Source organism: Bombus fervidus, chromosome 19 (assembly GCF_041682495.2).
Source record: "Bombus fervidus isolate BK054 chromosome 19, iyBomFerv1, whole genome shotgun sequence".
NCBI classification, from domain to species: Eukaryota; Metazoa; Arthropoda; class Insecta; order Hymenoptera; family Apidae; genus Bombus; species Bombus fervidus.
The window spans coordinates 2150201-2175048 of NC_091535.2; the positions used below are offsets into that span (position 1 = coordinate 2150201).

Consider the following 24848-nt stretch of genomic DNA (forward strand, 5'->3'; position numbering starts at 1 on the left):
CACGTCGCTTAGTTCCATCCACAGCCTCGTGTTCCTGCTACGTTCTAGCAGAGACATTTGTGGTTTCGGGGGGTTGTTTGGCACGAGGCGAAAATATTCAATCGTCGCTTCGTTGATGTTGAAACGCCGATGAGAAAATGTGCCTCATGCGCAACGGAGACGAATTTTCCACGTTGAATTATCGATCGGTCGCTGTTTAATGCGAGCTGCGTTGTTCAGCCGTTTGCATTATGCATTTATTGGCGAGGGACGCAGAAATAATTATATAACGAGGAAAGAGGGAGGGAGGGAGGTCTGACATTTTTCTCTACTTACCGCCACGGTGTATTGATAAACGCCGTTTCATCGTAAAAAGAGAGAAAGCCAGCCATAGGCGTAGACGCGGGGCTGATCCGCGCATACGGCCACCAATCTGCATAATATATATTAAAGTTTATTATCGTGAGCGGCCACGAATCGATACTTTGCGGTCTTTACTTACCGGGCCTGCTTTTTGTCTAAATTATACACGTCGCCTAATGTCTTAACTGAAAACGGCTCCGAATCATTATCATAATTTTGGCGTTTCTCGGGGTTCTTGTTTTCGTGGCGCACCATGCGTGCAATCATCTTTCTGGGTGGCGTCGCAAGTTATTGCCGGTTTTTATACGGCGATTGAGATATCGCTGTATACTTGTCCGTTTCTTTCTTGCTTCTTCTTCTCGTTTGCTTGTCCGCTTTCACCGCGTATGTCGACCTTACCCTCCAACTGGCGTAAAAATGGCGTAAAAGTTGTGTTGTACGAAAGGTAGAAGGTACGCGAACCTAATTATCGTTGTCCATACTTGTATGAAAATTTCAGGCGAAGCCCGTGGTGTATAAAGTTGATAAAAAAGACAATTGTAAGTTTACACGCCGGTCTCGGTGAAAATTAAACGACAGCAAAGATCGATCGTACTTTCTCGTTAACTATGGTACCGTTCTGATCGTGTTAAATGCCGTCCATTTAATTTCGTCCTTGTAATTTAATGGCGTTATTTATAAAGCAATTCGTAGGGGTATTTGTGTACGATTATTCATGCGAATCAATTAACATTATAATTTCTTCCATTTAATTGTGATTCATTCGGTTCCGGTGTAATGTAAAATTTAATTGAGTATAAAATTGATGACACTTTCGATAAATGGATAAATATCGCTGCGCGTATAATAACAAACACTTAACTTTCGCAAAATTCCATTTGTATATTGTGTAAATCCACAACAATTTCCTCTAAAAAGTTAAATTTTATTATTCTCAAAGCGGATGATTAAGCGGAAGAAAATCGATCGCGATATTTTCTATATTTCTCATCGATAAAAGTTAAAGCAATTTTCTTTCAACGTCACCGTTCCACGCTCGACTATATTTAGCGTACGATAGAATCCACGAAAATGCAGAGTTTTTGTTTCCATTGAAGAGAAACGGGCGAGAACGGCGACTATGCAAATTCCACCCCCGAAACGACTGTCCCCTCAGTCGGTCAGACATGATTAAACACAGAATGGCGTTGTTTCAACCCCTTCCAGAACGTAGCTACCTCTGGAGGCATGCCACTCGCTGGATCCCTAGGATTCATCCCTCAGTTTAATCACTACCCCCTTGAAAACTCGCTATGGCCTCTGCTTTCGCGGCATTCAATAACACCAAGGCCACCCCTCTCGACGATGGCCCGCAGCCTTTATCGCATCTCCTTATTCCGCTTACACCCTACGAATTTATCTCGTTAGGTTTTGATTCTGTCGGCAGACAGGCCACGACTCATCCCCTAATTGCTATTCATTCTCCTTCATTGATAAACTCTTTCCCCTTAATTGGAATTATTAGCGCGGTAAGTTTCGTTGTCTAATGTCGCGGAAAGACACGCTCGTTTTCTTTATTAATTTTCTCCACAAGGATAATACTCGCTTCGATTGCTATGCTTTCGTTTTATTATTATTATTAGACTGTGAATACATTTTTGTAAATTTCTCTTTTGCGGAATGTAGCTAGAGAAATGGACTCGAGCAGAGGTTTGTTTCGCGAACTAATTCGTTTCATAAATAGGACTCTGAATATTAGTAGATTCTTCTACTTTCAAGAAGCTTCGTTAGTTTCCTTGCATTTTGTGCGTTTTAACATACAACATTTATCTCATTTCGTACTGAGTTTCTTACAAATGAACACACAGCTATAAATTCATCAATAACGGCACAGCTATAAGTCAAGGTTACTGTTATTTTACAATAATTATCTTTTAATACGTAGTTAAACATGCCATGGGAAGCTGGGAAACAAACAAGTACAACCCCTTTTTTGTCCATTTTTAATAATTACAAAGAGTCTAATAGCAGTCGTGTTGATTAGTACAGTAGTGCTGCACAGTGTGAATATTCCAATTCCGATAAGAATAGAATAATAGAGAAGAAAAGTGAATGGAGAAAGAATGTCGACTACAAAGAGAGAACACGTTACAGGAATTGAAAAAATTTCATGGTTCGTGACAAAACGTAAGCCAGGGGTTGGTCCTAAATCTTCTGGAGAGCTAGAGAGAATGCGACAGATTGTTTCGTTGCATAGGATGCCGTAACAACCGCATTTAAACCGCTAAATGGATCGTCTTTCTCTCTATGTGTATCTCTTTAACTGTTATGTTATGGCGACTCTCCGGCTGCGCCATTCTACATCCCCTTATAGCATCGCGTTTACGTTTACGAGCACCACCGCTGACGTTTACGAGCCACCGGCTGACGTACGAGCCACTTGCTGCTCTCTTGCTTCCATTGCTGGCGCTCGCACGTTAACGTTTTGCCACCGTCGCCTCCGATCTCCGCTCCGAATTCGTATTTTAATGTTATTTTCGTCTTTTAATCTGCCTTTCCCGCTTCAAGTTTCTGTCGATTCCGAATAAATTATTAAAGAATAATTTGGAAATGATTGTATTAGGTTGTCCGAAAAGTTTCTTTCGTTTTCTGAGGAAAAGAGTTTCCTTATTTATTTTTTATTTTCTATTTTATTTTCTATCAGCAATTTTTCTTTCCCGATCTGCTGTTCCAATATTCTACACAAATGTTTCTTTACTGCATTTTATCCTCCGTTATTGCGCGAAAAGATTCTTTCGTTAAATAACAATAGATGAACGAGAATTTCTCTTTTATATTATTTTATTCATTTCGTTCTATTTCTACTATTCCGTTTGTGCATAATTCAAGAAATTAATATAAAAGAAAAAACATCGTGCGTCTATTATTCTAAAACGAAAGAAACTGATAGAAAGAAAATAAAATATAGACAAAAATAAATAAGAAAACTCATCGTTACTTTCTAACAGAATAATTAATTTATTAATGTAGTTATAAATAAAGTACGCAAAATCAAAGTACTCCTTGCACACTTAGAGCATCTGAAAATAAACTACTACTAGGAAAGAACAATTTTTGATCGAGCAATGCATAAAATAACAATGACGACTCTTTCATTATTACTTTAACAGACATATAATTATGTCTATTTATAATTACACGTATCTAAAATAATATCAATTTCTGTTCTGTCGGAAATTCCTTAATTTTGTACGAACTTAATATGCAAGGTACGTGGAATTGTTCAAAGAAAAGCGTCTACGTTATAGCAATAAGAATTCAGAAGAAACGTGTGATTATAATAAATTCCGGCAGAATGTGGCCAGTAAGACACGAGAATGCTGTCAGGAGAAATCATGCAGGTAGGACGCGGAGGGTGGCCGAAAGGTACAGGCGGTAGAATTCGGGTGCAATTGGTTTTGCATTTCGTCCACGTAACCGGCGTCCATTGCAGGAGTGACGTTTGAGCGATTTATGGGTTCGGGAACCGCATTGTATCTGTACGTGCCGGGCGCCGTGACGCACCGTGACGTGACGTGACGTAACTGACAAGTCGGATGTGAAACCTGGGAGCCGATCTTGTGCCTACCTAACGTTCATCCTAACCTGCCCTAACCTGCAACGTTACCCATCGTCGCGTGTTTCACGCTATTCCACTTCTGTATATTTCCTTTCCTCTTTCTTCTTCCTTTAACTTTGCTCTCGCTAGCACGCGTATCTATACGCTGCACGTGTCTTTCTTTCCTCCTTTTCTTTTAAAAGCTCCGCGGCAAATTTATCGCTGGCAGCTATCCCAGCAAAAGGAAGAAAGTTGTTCAAAATTGTGTACACACTCGGCGTACTACAGGCGGCGAACGGTTGCTCCAGCAAGGGGGTGATAAGTACCTAGGATCAAGGACTTGGGCTTGGCTGCCGGCCATATTTCTGAAACGTTGTTGTTGCTCGTGGTGGGATTTTCTATCGCCAATTGATATTCGTATCTTTCATACGGTTTCGCGGCATACGGTTTCCTGAGTTGCTTCCCTTCGTACGATGTCCGTATGGCGGCTGCACGAGATTCTGCTCGACCGATTGGAGGGATGATAGATAAGCCATTACGGGAGTAGCCAGGATATGAGAAATTCTTTAGATTAACGAAACTATCCACTTCGTTGGCTAAGTTGGTTGAAAGATCCAGTAAAAGAAGATTCTTACAGACTGTACATTCTTCTGGCTAAGCCGCGTATCTGGCTGATTTCAGAATAATCAAGGCTTCATGATCATAAATCTATCAGGATGAGAAAAGAAAAAAGGAGAAAGATGCAACAACTGACGTACATAGCAAGAAGCATCGAACGTATCTCGGCGTTCATTCTTCTTGTGTCGGACCGACGAACAGAATTCCCGCATCGGCGAGTAATTACCGCGGTCGTTAGCGGCGGGCGTTCTTGAATTAATAATGACGTCACAACGCCAGACACTTCTGTTTGGCTTTAATAAGGAGACGACAGGTCGCGTTCGCCGTTAGCGACGCGCGGGGGATGCTGTTCTCTCTCTCTCTTGACTGATTAACTATCTCCGGCGCTAATTATCCCCTCAAGTTGTTAGCCACCCTACACGTGACGTCGCGTCCGACGAAGACGTTCAGCCGGCGAAAACTGCGACGACGTTGTTAACGACAGAAACGTGGATGTCCCAAAAGAGTACCATTTTGCGTCTGGTCGCGTTTCAACGCTTTAGGTCACGCTTCATTCCCATAGTACAGGCTATTCTCGTTTTAAGAGCGCAGTTCTACTTTCTGTTACATTGTATTGTACTTTAACAATAGAACTACCACGCCAGACAAATCGACTGGTTTTACAATTCTATTATAAAATTCCTACTTTGTGTTATAGTGTAGTATAGTGATTTACTCCATTCTTAATTATTCAAACGAGTTCTGAACATTGAATATTTTGTATATTTTATACTTGCACGTTCTAATCTTCCATAATTGTATAAACATTTAGGGAATACTTATTAACACTAGAACTAACACATCAGTCAAATTCACTGGTTTTACAATTTTATTAGAAGATTCCTACTTTGTGTTATAGTGTAGCATAGTGATTTCCTCCATTCTTAATTATTCAAACGAGTTCTTAACATTGAATATTTTGTACATTTTCATCTCCATAATTGTATAAACATATAGAGAACACTTAACAACACTAGAACTAACACAGCAGTTAAATTCACTGGTTTTACAATTTTATTAGAAGATACCTACTTTGTGTTATAGTGTAGCATAGTGATCTTGTCCATTCCTAATTATTTAAACGAGTTCTTAATATTGAATATTTTCTACATTTTAATCTCCCATAATTGTATAAACATGTAGAGAACACCTAACAACACTAGAACTAACACACCAGTCAAATTCACTGGTTTTACAATTTTATTATAAGAGTCCCACTTTGTGTTATGGTGTAGCATAGTGATCTTGTCCATTCCTAATTATTCAAACGAGTTCTTAACATTAAATATTTTGTACATTTTAATCTCCCATAATTGTATTAACATATAGAGAACACTTAACAACACTAGAACTAACACACCAGTCAAATTCACTGGTTTTATAATTGTATTGCAAGATTCCCACTTTGTGTTATAGTGTAGTATAGTGATTTCCTCCATTCCTAATTATTCAAACAAGTTCTTAACATTAAATATTTTGTACATTTTAATCCCCCATAATTGTATAAACATGTAGAGAGCACTTAACAACACTAGAACTAACACAGCAGTTAAATTCACTGGTTTTACAATTCTATTATAAGAGTCCCACTTTGTGTTATAGTGTAGCATAGTGATCTTGTCCATTCCTAATTATTTAACCGAGTTCTTAATATTGAATATTTTGTACATTTTAATCCCCCATAATTGTATTAACATATAGAGAACACTTAACAACACTAGAACTAACACACCAGTCAAATTCACTGGTTTTATAATTGTATTGTAAGATTCCCACTTTGTGTTATAGTGTAGCATAGTGATTTCCTCCATTCTTAATTATTCAAACGAGTTCTTAACATTGAATATTTTGTACATTTTAATCTCCCATAATTGTATAAACATGTAGAGAACACCTAACAACACTAGAACAAACACACCAGTCAAATTCACTAGTTTTACTTCATGTTATATTTTTTCCCGCAATGTAATGACTTTCGCATAACTAAAGGAATAGTATAATGAATTTTATTTTGTTTTTTATGTATTCAAACTGAAAATAATTTTCTATCAATGCTACGTATACCAATACAAGTCAAAATGATTGGTACTTGTCAAAGTGTAAAAGGGTGCTGCAATCTGTTTATCGAACCCCAATTAACCAGTTTCCTCGTTTTGTACAACTTGCCACTCGTTTTTTAAATTTTTACCGCGTATCACTCGATATGATAACATCAGTTATCAGGAAAATTTCGGATCGATCGCTAGATCGCTAGATGGTAACGCTAGAAATACCACAGCAGTCGAAACGATTGGTTCTACAATTTTATAAACTTGTCGACTTCTATCATTAGGTATTTTTTAAAGACCAGTCATTTCACTGGTTTTGGTAGAAATAGCTTCGTGTTAACTATCGGTAGTTCTAGCATTAGCTGCCATGACTGGTCCTTTGCGTCGCGATGATAATGGCGAGAGGTGGATTCAAGTGTGAGTATATACAAAGTTAAGGAATTGATAAACTTTTTGGTCCCTGAGTTTTCTAGAACATAGGCTGCTTCGGAGAATAGATTTATAGGAACGTCACAGGTTCGAGAAAAGGTGGGTGGGGTGAAGTTTCGGAAGAACTTCATCTTTCCTTGGAAAATGAACTTTAAGCTCGGGGGATTTTCACGTCCATGACGGAATTAATCGCGTTGTGTGCCGGTCCTTCCTACATTTATTTGTTAAAAAAGGAAAGAGTTTTGATAGTTTTAATACGTCTAAATACGAACTTAATTCACAAACGTAATCTATGTCGTTCAATGAACGACACAGTCGTATTTCTTCGATACTTTGATTAATATTCTATATGAATTCATATACACGAACACAGAGAAGTCGTGTATCCACCCTGTCCGGAGCTGGTTCAACCCCTGTGCACGAAGCCACACGAGCGCTCGAACGGCAAAAGTAAACAATGAGCCTGCGTTGCGGTCGGTTTTATTTTTTGAAAAATGGAGGAACGACAACGCGGCAGCCGGACTTCCGGAGGCCTGGTCGACAGCTAGCATTTTCCCTGCCTCCCTCCATTATGCTCTCGTTCTCTCCATTTCGTTTCAGCCCCGTTTCTTTCAACCGACTCTTTCCCTCTGTTTTCCTTGCCTTCTTCCAACGTTCCTTTATCGACCCGTCCATCCTTCTTTCTTCTTCAACTCTCTCTCTCTCTCCCTCTGTCTTTCTTTGTTTTTCTCTCTCTCTCTGTCTCTATCCTTCCCACGTAAGAATTTCTGACGGCACCCTCTAGTTACACTCGATCTTTCTAGCTGACGTTTATCCCTTTCTCTACCGATCTCACGGTTTACCTCTCGCTCCCGCCACTAGTCCGCTCGCTTCTTCAACATCCCTAGCATTCTCTCATGATTCATCGCCGCCACGATGGATTATCCGTCTTCTCCCCCGCTACACCCTCGCTGGGTCAGAGACTTGACCAGATCGGACACGAGGCAACCATCGACCTGTATCGCTTCCTTCACGACGATCCCCAATTTACGCTGAGAGATTAATGCTTGATATTTCGGCATCTTATAAGTTGACTATGTGGCTGCTTGTTCAGTCGTGGATATTTAGACACGCGAAAGTATGTGAAATATCCAAAGTGGAGCGTTTAGAAATGTTGAAGTAATTACTTCAAGAAAAACTCTACATCTATATTTGTGTATATCCGTGACCTGGAGACCAGTATTACGTAGAAAATAGAATTTAGTGAAACAAAAATATTGTAAATAAGGAGAGCTGTATATTATTGTGCCCTTCAATATACATTATGTTTTGGGTTACAAGGTGTGGAAACAAAAGAGCTATAAGTAGATTTCTATTGCTGTTTCTTGTAGCCTTCAGCTATAGCTACAAGTTTAACTTTTTGGTAATGTCCTTTGCTATGAATATATGAACGTGCTCCCTATCATAGCTTCTTCTATTGTATTGTAACAGTGTAAGAGTGAGGATCTGGATCAGCATATGCTATACCTGTACCTATACTTATTTCAATATATTTTTCTATTAGAAATTCATATACTGGTTCCTCTATCAGACAACTTCAAGAATATCACATTAAATTAAGAAATAATGATAACAATTTATTTGATTTTCACCTCATAAACTATACCTGTATCTGTACTTATTTCAATATATTTTGCCATTACAAATTCATCCACTGGTTCCTCTATCTGTCAATTTCAATAATATCACATATTAAATTAGTAAATAATTATAACAATTTGATTTTGATCCCATACACTATACCTGTACTTATACCTATACTTATTCCAATATATTTTTGTAATAATAAATTCACCCAGTTATTCTTCTGTCGATCAACCTCAACAATGTCACACATTAAATTAACAAATAATGATAACAATTTACTTGACTTTGATCTCATACACTATACCTGTATCTGTACTTATACCTGTACTTATTCCAATATGTTTTTTTAATACAAATTCATTCACTCACTCTTCTATCATCAACCTCAACAATGTCACACATTAAATTAATAAATAATGATAACAATTTACTTGACTTTGACCTCATACACTATACCTGTATCTGTACTTATTTCAATATATTTTTCTAATACAAATTCATCCACTCAGTCTTCTATCATCAACCTCAACAATGTCACACATTAAATTAATAAATAATGATAACAATATACTTGACGTTGACCTCATACACTATACTTGTATTTGTACTTATACCTGTACTTATTCCAATATGTTTTTGTAATACAAATTCATCCACTCAGTCCTCTATCAGACAACTTCAACAATGTCACACATTAAATTAATAAATAATGATAACAATATACTTGACTTTGACCTCATACACTATACCTGTATCTGTACATATATCTATACTTATTCCAATATGTTTTTGTAATACAAATTCATCCACTCAGTCCTCTATCAGACAACCTCAACAATGTCACACATTAAATTAATAAATAATGATAACAATTTACTTGACTTTGACCTCATACACTATACCTGTATCTGTACTTATTTCAATATATTTTTCTAATACAAATTCATCCACTCAGTCCTTTATCAGACAACCTCAACAATGTCACACATTAAATTAATAAATAATGATAACAATGTACTTGACTTTGACCTCATACACTATACTTGTATTTGTACTTATACCTGTACTTATTCCAATATGTTTTTCTAATACAAATTCATCCACTCTTCTATCATCAACCTCAACAATGTCACACATTAAATTAATAAATAATGATAACAATATACTTGACTTTGACCTCATACACTATACTTGTATTTGTACTTATACCTGTACTTATTCCAATATGTTTTTCTAATACAAATTCATCCACTCAGTCTTCTATCATCAACCTCAACAATGTCACACATTAAATTAATAAATAATGATAACAATATACTTGACTTTGACCTCATACACTATACCTGTATCTGTACTTATTTCAATATATTTTTCTAATACAAATTCATCCACTCAGTCTTCTATCATCAACCTCAACAATGTCACACATTAAATTAATAAATAATGATAACAATTTACTTGACTTTGACCTCATACACTATACCTGTATCTGTACTTATTTCAATATATTTTTCTAATACAAATTCATCCACTCAGTCCTTTATCAGACAACCTCAACAATGTCACACATTAAATTAATAAATAATGATAACAATATACTTGACTTTGACCTTATACACTATACTTGTATTTGTACTTATACCTGTACTTATTCCAATATGTTTTTCTAATACAAATTCATCCACTCTTCTATCATCAACCTCAACAATGTCACACATTAAATTAATAAATAATGATAACAATATACTTGACTTTGACCTCATACACTATACTTGTATTTGTACTTATACCTGTACTTATTCCAATATGTTTTTCTAATACAAATTCATCCACTCTTCTATCATCAACCTCAACAATGTCACACATTAAATTAATAAATAATGATAACAATTTACTTGACTTTGACCTCATACACTATACTTGTATTTGTACTTATACCTGTACTTATTCTGATATGTTTTTCTAATACAAATTCATCCACTCAGTCCTCTATCATCAACCTCAACAATGTCACACATTAAATCAATAAATAATGATAACAATTTATTTGATTTTGACCTCATACACTATACCTTTACTTATACTTTTTTCAATATATTTTTCTTTACAAATTCAACCATTCTTTTCACTATCAGTCACCCTCAACATAAAATTCAGCAGCTGGAACCAATCCTTGCCTAAGTTTAATATTTTTTGCTTACGTTACGAGATACTCGAGATCGTGAGTTGGCTACAGATGTTTATGCTTTCATGAATATCTACAAAACTATATAAATCGCTTAAAGCATAACAGACATTGTACAATTTAGTGGATGGAACAGATCTCTGTTTAGATGATTGAAAATTGAATATTAATCTCGAAGTTGTGCAATGTAATTGAGGAATTTGTACAGAACATAGTTGGTCAGTTCGGTTTTTGGAAAATTCATTATCAATTCATTTTCTTTAGTCTTTATACTTTTGTCCTGTACCTTAATTTTGTATTTTTATATCCCAAGTTTATCTTCAATTTTTATTTCCTATTCTTATTCTTTACTCTTATTATTATTGTTATTAAGTTGGGCAATGAAATTGAGGAATTTACAAAGAACATAGTTTGGCTTTTGGAATGAGAAACAATCTTCTTTTCTGTCTTTAGTCTTCATTCTTGTCCTGTACTTTAATTTTCCATTTTTATATCCCAAGTTTATCCCTTATTTTTATTTCCTATTCTTATTCTTTACTCTTATTATTGTTATTAAGTTGTGCAATGAAATTGAGGAATTTGCAAAGAACATAGTTTGGCTTTTGGAATGAGGAATAATCTTCTTTTCTGTCTTTAGTCTTCATTCTTGTAATGTACTTTAATTTTCTATTTTTATATCCAAATTTTATCAATTTTTATTTCCTATTCTTATTCTCTAGTTTTATTATTATTTTTATTAATAGCGAAGTTGGGCAATGAAATTGAGAAATTTATAAAGTATATAGTTGATCAGTTTAGCTTTTGGAAAATTCATTATCAATTCATTATTTTTAGTCCTTATTCTTGTCATATTTTTATATCCCAATTTTATCCTCCATTCTTATTCTCTACTTTTATTATCATTGTTATTAATAGCAATTGGGCAATGAAATTGAAGAATTTATATAGAACATAGTTTGTCTTTTGGAATGAGAAATAATCTTCTTTTCTGTCTTTAGTCTTCATTCTTGTCCTGTACTTTAATTTTCCATTCTTATATCCCAATTTTATCCTCTATTGTTGTTCCCTATTCTTATTCCCTACTCTTATTTTTTATTTCTATTCTTATTGTCCAGAGCTTTTACATTACACGAGAAGACTAAATTACTCGCAGCATTTCTACCGATAATCCGTTCGTCATTTCGTATAGAATATTTTACAAAATTAACCTACGATTCTTTCGCAAACCTTTATACAAACGTGAAATCAAGTCTGTAAAATATCACGGTGTGTGTCTCAACAGAACAAAAATTATCCTAATTCGACAAAATAATATAAAAGAGAAAACCTTGTGCGAAAAGAAACCTTTCGAACAACCTAATACTTAAACGAAATTCTATTTTATTTATAACCAAGGAACAACGCAGTTAATTAACCATACACCCTATATACCTACTACTACTTCTTGCTTGTTATGATAAAGGAAGAAAAAAAGAAAAAAAAAAAAAAAGAAAAAAACGATCGAACGTTGCAGGTTGGTCGATAACGCTCACGCATCCGGGGGAAAACCGGGGGGCGGTCGCGCGCGGTATACGCGAAGGCGTGCGCAAAACCGGAAATTACTCTCGATATAAAATATTCTAGATACCGGCGAGCAATGGCTCGCGATACTTAATTCCCCCGGGCGATGCTTATAATAATCTCTGCTAATAATACATTTAAATATGAAAGAGTAAAGCAGGATACCAGCCATGGTAGGCTAACCAGAATCGAAAGGACGCTGGATGACGACGGCGTGTGCTGTACCGAAGGCGGATGAACCTTCCGCGGGACCGTTTTTCGCGTTTGCGAGAGCGTTGGCGCGCGTACTTTCCGCACTGAGCGTACGTTTCTTCTTGTAAACTGGTCTTCGCGGTCTACCATGGCCGACGCCGTCGTTCTGTATTCCGGTCCGTGCTGTGTTGCTCTGTTTTTCGTTTCACGAGCGACCGCCCGAAGCTTCGAACGCGGCCCTCGTTCTCGGACCAGGCCCCGACCGTTTCGAAAGTACAACGTATTACGCGCTGCAAAACGCAATTTCGTTTCCCGCCGGGGCAATTTCGAGAGCTTCGAGAGCCACACTTTCTACCCGAGAGAGCCTCGCTAATTGCGCCCCTCGCGCACAACAGTCGCTTTTCTTTCTCTCTTTATTTCTTCCTTTTTCTCCTTCCACCTCTTTACAAGCCCTTTCCGATACCAAAGCTGCTACTTTCCAACGAGTGTTTAAGCAAAGTCGATCGGCGAAGGAGAATGCGCGTTACGTAAGCGATGCTAGGTGAATTGGAGGCTGATCGAGAAAGGGGCAGTAACGTATATTTTGTCGAATCGCGTGCGAGCAGATTAAGTCGTTACCATGCTACTACCATGGTCGAAGGGAAAAGATGGCTGTGCACGATGAGCGGTATTCTCTTGCACCAAGTGCTTGGATAGAATAGATGCGTCTATTTGCGTTTACTCGAATGGATGATGTGCTGTCGGCATTTCCTTGCATTTTATTTCTCTACGACAGGTTAGGGCATTCAAAGAAGCGTTTATTATGTATAATGTTTGTTCATCTTCATTAATGCTTCTTTGATGGAAACGGTCCGCCGCGTCGCTTCGGAACCTGTTGGCTCGAAACGCTTCATTTCATGAAGACGTTGTACGCTACTCGCAGTCGTAGGAAAATTATTGCCATTTGCGACTGATCGATCGAGCTGCCGGGCCCTACGGTTAATCGTAATCTATCATTTGCAGTTATGCTACCCGATTCTGGGATAAACGTGGCCATTTCCTCCTGTCGTTTGCTATCACACTCGATCGTCGCTGACACTTGTCGCTCGCCTTTTCCATCTTATTGTACGACTCGGCCTTCGTTAACAAGGATATTTCGCCGAATTCAAAAACCTCCGAACACCTTAATCACGTACATTTGCCGTGAATATTCGCGGCCAATTTCATTTCGAAGGAATTCATTATGGCAAACGACCTTTCATTATGCGAAACGGACGAAAAAGTAGTTGGCGAAAAAAAATCAAAGGAATCGTTTTGTAAAATGGTTCCTCGCGTCCACGGAACTCGAACGAGAGAAAAAGAAACGAAATGATAGTAACCTCTAGACAGAAATTAATGCGCGGTTAGTTATAATTTCGAATGCAAATTGCACGATGTCGCGTACATTGTACCTTTCGCTGAATCACCAACGAAAGGAAAAAATTGGCAATCGCATCTTTCTTACAATATCTTGCAATTTCCTAGCGTTTACGTTTTTTAAGCTATGCGCCGGAAATTGCCGGTTCAGCACAGATGTGTAAAATAAGAGCCGCTTTCGTTCTTTCTTTTGTATCGCGATGATCGCCTTTGCTCGTTACCTGCGCACGATCCGGTTCGTCGATCGCTCGTAAACTTTTCCGTGATTTTCAATGATTAATTCCTTTTCTGCTATTTAACGTTGATCGAGTTCACGCTGCTAGGAAGCATTCAAATTATCCAGCAAAATAATTCAGTGTTTCGTTCTATTTAATCGACTAATTTAATTTCATAGAAAATTGATAGAAAATTCACAGGCGCTTTACAATTTCGCGGATGTCTTCTAGTCATCGATTGAATTTTTCTTTTCAGTGGAAGTTGTTACGGTGTTCAACGCGTATTTAATTAGTTCCTAGCAAACACCTTCTTACAGAGATCATCTCGCCTGCTTTTCACTGTGCTGCGCGTTAAAGAATGGCCGATGCGTCTATAGAAAGTTGCTTATAAACGTCTTTATGGGGTTAACAGCTATTGGCAAAGGCTTCTTTGCTTTCCTTTGCAACGTTACGCGGGCGTGATATACTGGGTGTTCGGTAATCCTTTAGTAACCGCTTTGTTACAAGTCGCCGTAAGATAAAATATTTAGCGAAAAGAAAATTGGAAATAAATAGTGAGACATAGCCAGTTTTCCTAGTACAATTGCGGTCAAATTTTCCTGCTTTCCATTTGAACGCAATTTTTCACATTGCTGTGAATTTCTCATTAAACAGCTACATACGGTCGAATGGCAATTTATTAAAGTAACGACGGAAGTGTTTCCTCATTTGTTTTTATTGATCGATCGATTTATTTTTTTCCATCGGCAATTTTTCTTTCCTAATCCTATCAGCTGTTTCAATATTCTACATAAATGTTTTTTTATTGCATTTTATCCTCTGTTATTGCGCGAAAATCGTAATAATTTCATAATAATAGATGAACAACAATTTCTCTTTTGTATTATTTTATTGAATTAGGTGCGCTCCATAGAGGTGCTCCATCAGAAAAAATAAAATTCGTGGCCGTTGATAAAAATAAATAAGGAAATTCCATCGTTATTTTATAGCGAAATAATTAATTTATCAGTATAGTTATAAATAAAGCATGCAGAATCGAAGTATTCCTTGCACACTTGAAGTATAATAGACGAACAACAATTTCTCTTTTGTATTATTTTATTGAATTAGGTGCGCTCCATAGAGGTGCTCCATCAGAAAAAATAAAATTCGTGGCCGTTGATAAAAATAAATAAGAAAATTCCACTGTTATTTTATAGCAAAATAATTAATTTATCAGTATAATTAGAAATAAAGTATGCGGAATTAAAGTATTCCTTGCACACTTGAAGTATAATAGATGAAAAACAATTTCTCTTTTGTATTATTTTATTGAATTAGGTGCGCCCCATAGAGGTGCTCCATCAGGTGTGCTGATAAATAAAAAATAAAATTCGCGGCCGTCGATAAAAATAAATAAGAAAATTCCACTGTTATTTTATAGCGAAATAATTAATTTATCAGTATAATTAGAAATAAAGTATGCGGAATTAAAGTATTCCTTGCACATTTTATTAAATTACGTATGATGCATTTTGTCATATTTCTATTATTCTGTTCGTGCATAATTCAATCAATTAATATAAAAGAAAAAAACATGGTGTGTTTATTCTTTTCTTATAAAACGAAAGAAACTGATAAAGAAAAAATAAAATTCACGGCCGTCGATAAAAATAAATAAGGAAATTCCATCGTTATTTTATAGCAAAATAATTAATTTATTAGTATAGTTATAAATAAAGCACGCAGAATCAAAGTATTCCTTGCACATTTTATTAAATTACGTATGATGCATTTTGTCATATTTCTATTATTCTGTTCGTGCATAATTCAATAAATTAATATAAAAGAAAAAAACATAGTGCGTCTACTATTTTCATATACAAAACGAAAGAAACTTTTCCGACAACCTAATATTAAACCGTGATAGCTGTGAATGAAATTTCCAAGCGTCTTAAGCGTCTACTATTTTCTTCTAAAACGAAAGAAACTGATAGAAAAAAAATAAAATTCGCGGCCGTCGACAAAAATAAATCAGAAAATTCCATCGTTACTTTACAGCAAAATAATTAATTTATCAGTCTAATTATAAATAAAGCACGCGGAATCAAAGTATTTCTTGCACACTTGAAGTATAATAGACGAAGAACAATTTCTCTTTTGTATTATTTTATCGAATATCATCTATTTAGTTCTATTTCTATTATTACATTTGTGCATAATAAATAACATGGTGCGTCTATTATTTTCTTATAATACGAAAGAAACTGATAGAAAAAAAATAAAATTCGTGGCCGTCGACAAAAATAAATCAGAAAATTCCATCGTTATTTTACAGCAAAATAATTAATTTATCAGTCTAATTATAAATAAAGCATGCGGAATCAAAGTATTCCTTGCACACTTGGAGTATAACAGACGAGCAACAATTTCTTTTATATTATTTTATCGAATTACGTGTGCTCCATTTCGTTGTATTTCTATTATTCTGTTCGTGCATAATTCAATAAACTAAAAGGAAAGAGACTTTTCGGACAACCTAATATTAAAGCACGATAGCTGTGAATGAAAGTTGCAAACGTCTTAATCGTCGTGACATGAAATTTGTCACACGAACAGAAGATCCTATTGTTTCAAACAGCCCACGATGAATCCGTTCGTCTGACAGGCGAGACGTTTCTGTTACCGCAGAAAATTCCAAGAAGCATTCCACTGTAAATCACTCGAGTATCAACAGACAATAACGTTTGCCTGTGCTCCCTTTTTTTTCTTTTCTTTTCTTTTCTTTCTTTTTTATCAATGTCGTTCGGGATAACGAACGATGATCGCTACGATTGGTAAGCGGAACGATGGACGACAGCGCGGAACTTTCATGTGACTAACAAGTTTCGAAAATGCAAGAATTGGTCTCGCGGAACCAGAGTGTCCTGATTTAAGAGGCGCTCGATCTCCGATTTTCTTATCCTTTCTTTCTCTCTTTTCCCTGACTTTTATCCCGCGGCGAACAGGCGACCATTAATCAATGTATACATACATTGTCGCGGTGGACAGCCCACGTCTGACACGGAGGATGATTATCTGAAATAAAATATCGTGCGACAAATCACTTCCTTGCCAAGAGTCATTTAACTGGTTATATAAAATTACAGGCGCATTGTACGGCGGAGCAGCGTGCAGAAGTCGCATGAAAAGTGAACCGTGAAATACGACCGTTAAATAATTCAATGTAATTCCGGCGTCGTTGACGGGAAACAACCGATGCGAACGGAAACTTTTCGTCGCGGCTACCTGTTCAATCTTCGAATCAGATTTTCGACAAGATTCCCACCTTAACGCGTTCACTGCCACGCGCGTTTTCAAGAAAATCTCCGTCAGGCCACCAAGCGTTCTCTGCTAGGTACTCCCATCGATATTTTAGTAACGCGAGTCGCTCGAGTGGTGGTCTCGGGAACGATCTCTCGTTTCGTTTGTTCGCGATATTCAAACCACTAGCTGTTGTTGAACATAACGAAGGAAAGTGTGGTACAGATTATTCCGACCAAATGGTTTCTCATGCCGCCAAAATTAGAAAAGGAATCAAACGGTACAGAAAACTTGGCGTCCAACTCCTCCTGCGAATTTCTGTTGAAAACGCTTCGACGGTTTACAAAATCGTAACAAGGAAGGATATAAATATTAGAATATTTAGAGAGTTACTAGCTGCGAAATTATTAGGGTTGTCTGAGAATACAGAAAATCCTCGTCTTCGACGGAGTCGGCGTAATATCGCCGTTCGGAGAGATGATTCCGGAAGAAGCGTTAGACGCGCGTACGAACGAAATATGTTATGCGAATAAAAGACGTCGAAGGGACCGAACAAAGACACGAAAAATTTAAAGAAAACGACAACTTATTGTCCAAGTTGTCCCGACAGACCTCAGCAATGTATAGAATGCTTTAAAGTCTTACGTTCTAAGTAATTTGTTTAACAAACCATTTTCGTGTTACATTTATAACAATTCAACAGTTTTATTATTACGGAATATCTTCTCAAATACCTACGACGATCCTTCGCGAGTAGTCAAATAAGAAACTATGCCGTCACCCGAATACGGGTGACGCGGCAGTCAACGTGTCAAAAGCAAGCGTACGAGAAATGATTTTCATTTGATCAGCAGGTTTTGATGTAGGTTAGATCGTGGACGATAGATGGTAATCAAGAAGGACAAGCAACCAGGTTGCTCGGAACAGCTTTTGCAAATGTAAGAAGAAATATTTCGACCGGTGACGAGATGGCGACGCTATTAGTCCTGGCGATACAATAACCAACGACCCAGGCAAAAATCCTTTGTCAAACTATCACGAAGGAACCCGCAGAAAATGCGAAATTCCGCGTCGCGCTTTCCCGCGCTCGAGTTGCATAAATCACGGCGGAAACGCGGCGTTTCTCATACGGGCGAAATAAATTCTTTTCTTCATTTTCATGCAAACGAACAGCGCGACCGCCATATTCTCGATCGGTCGGCGCGACATTTTTCCGGCGGCAGCGAAACCTTTCGTTCGGAACGCGTTTGCCTTCCACGTCTTCGCTATGCTCGTACGACACACACGCGCACACACGCGCGTATAAACAGCGTATTACGCGTGCCTACGTATTTATTATTATTTCCTTTCTTCTTTTTATTCCTGTTCGTTTGCCACGCTGCCGAAGCACAGAGCCGTCAGACGCAGGGACGCCATTCGTCGTGGCAGCGCATGTGAAAATACGACGGAAATATTTCACTTTTCGTAGCGCTCGCGCGCCCCGACGACAGCGTCGCGGTGCCACGTCACGAGGCATTCATTTCGAAATACGTACACCGGTACGTCCAGGCTCCGGGGAGTAGCCTTAATAAATGTAGAAGCATTTATAAAGGCAGCAAGATGCGAGTATTCTCTCTCTTTCGCTCTGCCCCTTTTCCCTCGTCTTCTTTCTCCATTTCGTATTCTTCCGTTTCCTCTCTATCGTTTCACCTCTTCGTCTGTTTCTCTTCGGCCTGTGTTTTTTTCTCTTCTTTGCCATTCGCGCGGATGACGGATGGAAATAAACGCGCAGAAAGATGGTGGAGAAACGTCAATACCGAACGCTACCGGTTCACAGCGTGAAAGCCTGGTCGACGTGAATGTTTTCCCTGAACGGAAAATCCCACTTATCCTGTAGCTTGAAATTTGGCGGCCGATTTCTCTGCTCTTATGCCATTTTATTTTTCTTTTCGCGAAAACAACAAGAACATTCATTATTATCCATCGCCTGCCCCGTAAAGCTACTACACTTTTGTCATCGGTGTTTTTTTAGAGTATAAAATAGGCGCTCACGGATATAACGTAGAATCGACAGCGTTGTCTTTGTCAATTTTTCAAGCCGCGCAACCTGCCACCCGGTTGACTAATGGTCCGGCCAACTTTTGTTCTCGCGATCGCTTCGAAATATCCGACAATGTGTCGTCGCAACGAGCCTTACGCAACCTCGCTTTCGCGAGTTGTGATTGAGTATTGTATCGGAAGTGTGTACAAATTGTAGCCAAGCACACGACGCACGGATGTCACTTGAGCTTATTGTGTCGAACAATTGAACGTCGGTGGGCGACGTATTATTTAACATCGACCGTACGACCGTTCAAAATTCATTTGTTTCTTTATTCCTGCAGCTTATCCGCCATTCATACGCCGCATCAAAAATTATTTCCCTTCGGATTATCTTCTCTTCGTCAGGATATAGACAGGACTATAGGGAAGAACAAAAAGCTTCAAATTTATTTACGAATTATCCGAATTCAGCAACCACTCGACCATCTACTCGCTCGCTTCTTTCTCATCGCTTTTAATTGCCTTTGTCTCGTACATTACGTACACTCTCACACGCTCTATATAAATACAGTAGAGTTCAAGTGTGTAGGGACTTTCTTTCGTTTTACGGACAACCATTTCGAGAGACTCTGGTTTCCCAAACGGACTGGCAGAGAGCAACACGAGACATGCACAAAGAATAATTATTTAACACGTTCGTCGCACGAATCTATGCGACGGGAATTCTTTCCGCCCCGTTCTTCTTCTTCGAGTTAATTAAATATACGAAATTATATACAGGATATACAACATGAAAATATCAAAATCACGTTTTACCATACTTTTTATTAATTTATATTCTGGATAATGCATTGCATTATTCTATACCGCACGGTGTTCGTTAAAACGCTCCAAACACATTTGGGGTGATTTTGGGCACTTCGAACAATAATCGTAGACTCCTCACTTTCAAATATATTTCACGCTGTTTACCGAACATTTTCGGGATGAACAAATCACAGATGTACGTCTCGCAAGTATGAAAGATCTGAGGTATCTGCCGTGTGATCCCTCGGGATACTCTAGCTGGGAGGCTTATCGCTTCCTGCATTTCGGAAATAAATAATCTTCTCTTTACAATTTATTTTTATATTTATATTCCGCGAACCGGCGGTTTGGAAACCTGGCCGAATCAGGTTGGGAACGTGTTAAAACGTTGAAGATCGACGGAGAAGCATCAGCTCAGGACGTTGAAAATCGATTCCCGATGCACGGAACTTACTGTTACAGCTTGGTATTAATTTCGTTTAAGTATTTTCACGATAAACTCGATTTCTGGACTTCGGAATCGGAATTAGCCCGAGATTTACAACATTACATATAATTTAACGCGCTTTGTATCTCGTTGCTTTTTCTTCTCTCACGTATGCAGCTGGCAAATATTCTTTTCTCCTTTTTATTTCCCAATTTCCGTCGAATTTCACCGCTCACACGTTTCCCGCGGTGGAACTTTCGTCCCACCAACAGTTCTTTAATGACGACGTACAGGGGTTGAAAGTTGGTCCCCCGACACGGACGGATTCGGACCGACTGAAACAAATGTAAAGGCATTTCTAACTGTAGCGAGGCTCTCGCACCTCCGCTCGTCCGACGGACGTGCTTTTGATCGAACTTCCGGCAAACTCGAAGCTTTGGCAAGCGTTCCGATGAAAAATGCCCACCTCCATCCTGTCACGAATTCAATCACGCTCATCCCAGCTCGTAATACGCTCTCGCTAATTGAATATTCTTTCGCAGGAATTCCTTCCATCTCGGTTAAACGCGAATCCTATTGTATCGAAGGAAAATCGAGAGATCGCGTTGAATGTGTAAGTGTCTAATCGAACACGATTTCGTTGCACCCGTTGACACGTTAGCAGAGATACGCGAGTATCAATTCCGTTTGGCTGTTAGCAAATAATCTCTAGAAATATTTATACTCGCACACACGACCAAGAAACGCCTATTTCCAGCTGCTGTGTAACGACAGTTTGGTTTTCCGCGCGTGGATCCGCGTCTATTAATAGCGTGGATCTCGTAACGTTTGCGGTTTATCCGACGTTATCTCGAACCGTTTAACTTTCCATTAAGCGAGTCGAAAAATGACGAAATGTTCCGCGAGCTGAGAAGGTCGGCCGGATGTTATCTCTCGGCTCGTCCAATTTCTCATACGCGAGCGTACGATCGAAACCTCGTCGATCCATCGTTTCTTTGTCCTCGTCACTTTTTTTTTTTTTTTTTTGTCGAATTTTATAACAGCGGAACGATGTCACGTCTATCTGGACGTTTGGACAAATGAGAAGGTGGAACCGAAACGATATCGATGCTAGAACATGATTATTAAAAGTGGGTATTTCAGATGCTGTGTTGTTTAGGATAGCGTGAGTGTCGGTTGAACACGAGTCGTAGTTTCAATTCCAATCCACTCGCAATCGTACGGGCAAAAAGAAAGAAACAGAGTCGTAATGAGCAAAACAATCATCGCCGCGTTAAGGCGAAGTACGGAGCGATCACGAGCTTTTAACAGCGCGTTCAGCGAGCCACACCGAACGATTTATATTCCCCTAGCACACGGCTCGACCCCCTAATCAATACCATTGGATCTAACGCGTCTCATTTCGTCGGATCCGGCAAAAATTCACTCCACCACGATCGTGTCACATCTCCACCCTGTCTTAAAGAAGAAAAACCACCAAGTTTTAGCAAACAACGAAATTAGACGGAAGAAATAAATGAAAATGTGACGTACTGTGGCCTACAAAAGTATTAGGTTGTTGGAAAAGTTTTTTCTTTTATTTTATTTTGTCCAATTACGTACGTTGCCGTGACATTTCACAGACTTGGTTCTACGTTTGTACGAAGGTTCACTGTTGTAAAAAACAAGTTTACGTAAGAAAGACACTCTCCGGACAGCCTAATACGTCAGAGCAAACGAAGAGTTCGATGGAAAAGGATCTCTAATCTGTAAAAACTATTCCAAATATTAATACGTTCGATGCTGATAAAATACATCTGTATTTAACTATGTCACCCCTGGAACTGCACATTTTCTTCGCGAGAAATGCATTTACTTTGAACAACGATGATTATTCTAACGATTCTTCTCCACTGTTTTGTTCAATTGCCTGATGAGATTTCTTGAAACACACGAGAACTAAAAACACACTGGTTGTGCCAGTAGCACGATGTTTTTTGTTGTTACATAATCAATGACATGGTGTAACGTATATGTCAATGCAACAAATATATTCAAATACTTTAGTATATATTCTTGTAAAGACTTGAAAATCCATAACGAAATCTCCTAGAATCTAAATAATATAATCTCCATTAAGAAACAAATACTTTTTGTCTTACTACTCTTCGAATATTAGGTCGTCCGAAAAGTTTCTTTCGTTTTATGAGGAAATAATAGACGCACGTTTTTTCTTTTATTTTATTTTGTACGATCCATTTTGTTCTATTGAGATGAACATCGTGACTTTTCACAGACTTGCTTTCACGTTTGCACGACGATGCACTGTTGTAAAAACACGTTAAAAAAAGAAAGACAATTTTCGGACAACTCAATATTTCGATATTTATCGTAGAAAATATTCATGAATATATCGTAAGCGTTATAGGAAACGTTTTGAAAGTTTATTAGTGTCTTAATGAGACACGGCTGTCTCAATTATATTCGTAAAATTCGCCATCAATCGGAAAATGCATACAGAAGTTACAAGATATTTATTACAATTTACCTACATTTAGTAAAAATAGTGTAAGTAATAATAATAAGCAAGTATACAATTATTATACAAAAATTAGTATATAGACTGTGAACAGATAATTAATGTTATAGTCTCACTAAATATTAGCTTGTCCAAAAAGTTTCTTTCCTTTTAATAATAGGTGCATAATGTTTTTTCTATTAATTCAATAAAATAATATAAAACAGAAATTGTTCTAAGTGTGGAAGGAAGTGCTTTAGTTATAACTATACTAAGAAATTAATTGTTTTGTTATAAAATAACGATGAAAGTTTCCTTAATTATTTTTATCGACACTCGCGAATTTTCTTTTTTCTATCAGTTTCTTTCGTTTTCGAGAAAATAATAAACGCGCAATGTCTTTTCTTTTATATTAATTTATCGAATTATGCAGGAACATTGTAATAGAAATGGTCACACCTAATTCAATAAAATAATACAAAACAGAAATTGTTCGTCTGTTATCGCCTCATGAAACGAAAGAAACTTTTCGGACAACCTAATGTGTATGAGTAAGCGAATAACCAGTTTCAAATGTACTTGTATTATTCCAGTTACATGTAGCAGTATAACTATGTTGCAACATGTGCTTACAACGAATATTCCTAAATGAGTGAAACTGTTGCAACACTTTAACGAATATATGTGTGACGTACGAAAGAAACATGTAGCACGTACAACGTACACATCAAAGATTTTTGTGATAAATATCGAAATACTTTCGTCATTGCATGTATCAGGTTGTCCGAAAAGTATCTTTCCCTCGCAAACGTGTTTTTACAACAGTGCACCTTCGTACAAACGTGAAATCACAAATAATAGACGCGCTATGTTTTTTCTTTTAAGTAATCCTTTTAGTAATAGAAATAGAACGAAGTGCATCATACCTGATTCAATAAAATAATACAAAACAGAAATTGTTCGTCTGTTATCGCCTTATGAAACGAAAGAAACTTTTCGGACAACCTAATGTGTATGAGTAAGCGAATAACCAGTTTCAAATGTACTTGTATTATTCCAGTTACATGTAGCAGTATAACTATGTTGCAACATGTGCTTACAACGAATATTCCTAAATGAGTGAAACTGTTGCAACACTTTAACGAATATATGTGTGACGTACGTGTGACGTACGAAAGAAACATGTAGCACGTACAATATACACATCAAAGATTTTTGTGATAAATATCGAAATACTTTCATCATTGCTTGTATTAGGTTGTCCGAGAAGTTTCTTTCGTTTTATAAGGAAACAACAGACGCACGATGTTTTTTCTTTTGTATTATTTTATCGAATTATGCAGGAACGTAATAATAGAAATACGTAATTCAATAAAACAATATAAAAGACAAATCATTGAAAAGAGAAACATTGCAGGCGACCTAATAAAATGAACAATTCATTATTCAAGTACCTTGATCACCTCTACAAAGTGAATTCCAATGAATATCTTCAAACTTCTCCATACATTTGCAAATTCGTTGCAAATTTTACATATCGCGTTACTGGTGTCTCTTTACAGTGGTTCGAAAACTTCAAATTCTTTC

General features: G+C 37.4%; 1 protein-coding gene and 2 long non-coding RNA genes across 3 annotated transcripts in view; 1 reads left to right on the plus strand and 2 right to left on the minus strand.

The window, feature by feature from the left end:
* LOC139996856 (uncharacterized) overlaps positions 1-8635 on the minus strand; it is an 86055-nt gene extending 77420 nt beyond the window's left edge. Inside the window, exon 1 of the long non-coding RNA XR_011802416.1 lies at positions 8560-8635. This is a non-coding gene — a long non-coding RNA (uncharacterized lncRNA). The remainder of the gene's footprint in view (positions 1-8559) is intronic.
* The window catches only part of Ubx (ultrabithorax), a 468862-nt gene that overhangs the window by 411468 nt on the left and 32546 nt on the right, over positions 1-24848 (plus strand). The gene's annotated exons all lie outside the window — the stretch shown is intronic.
* Positions 1-24848, minus strand: part of LOC139996838 (uncharacterized) — a 396216-nt gene that overhangs the window by 173202 nt on the left and 198166 nt on the right. The gene's annotated exons all lie outside the window — the stretch shown is intronic.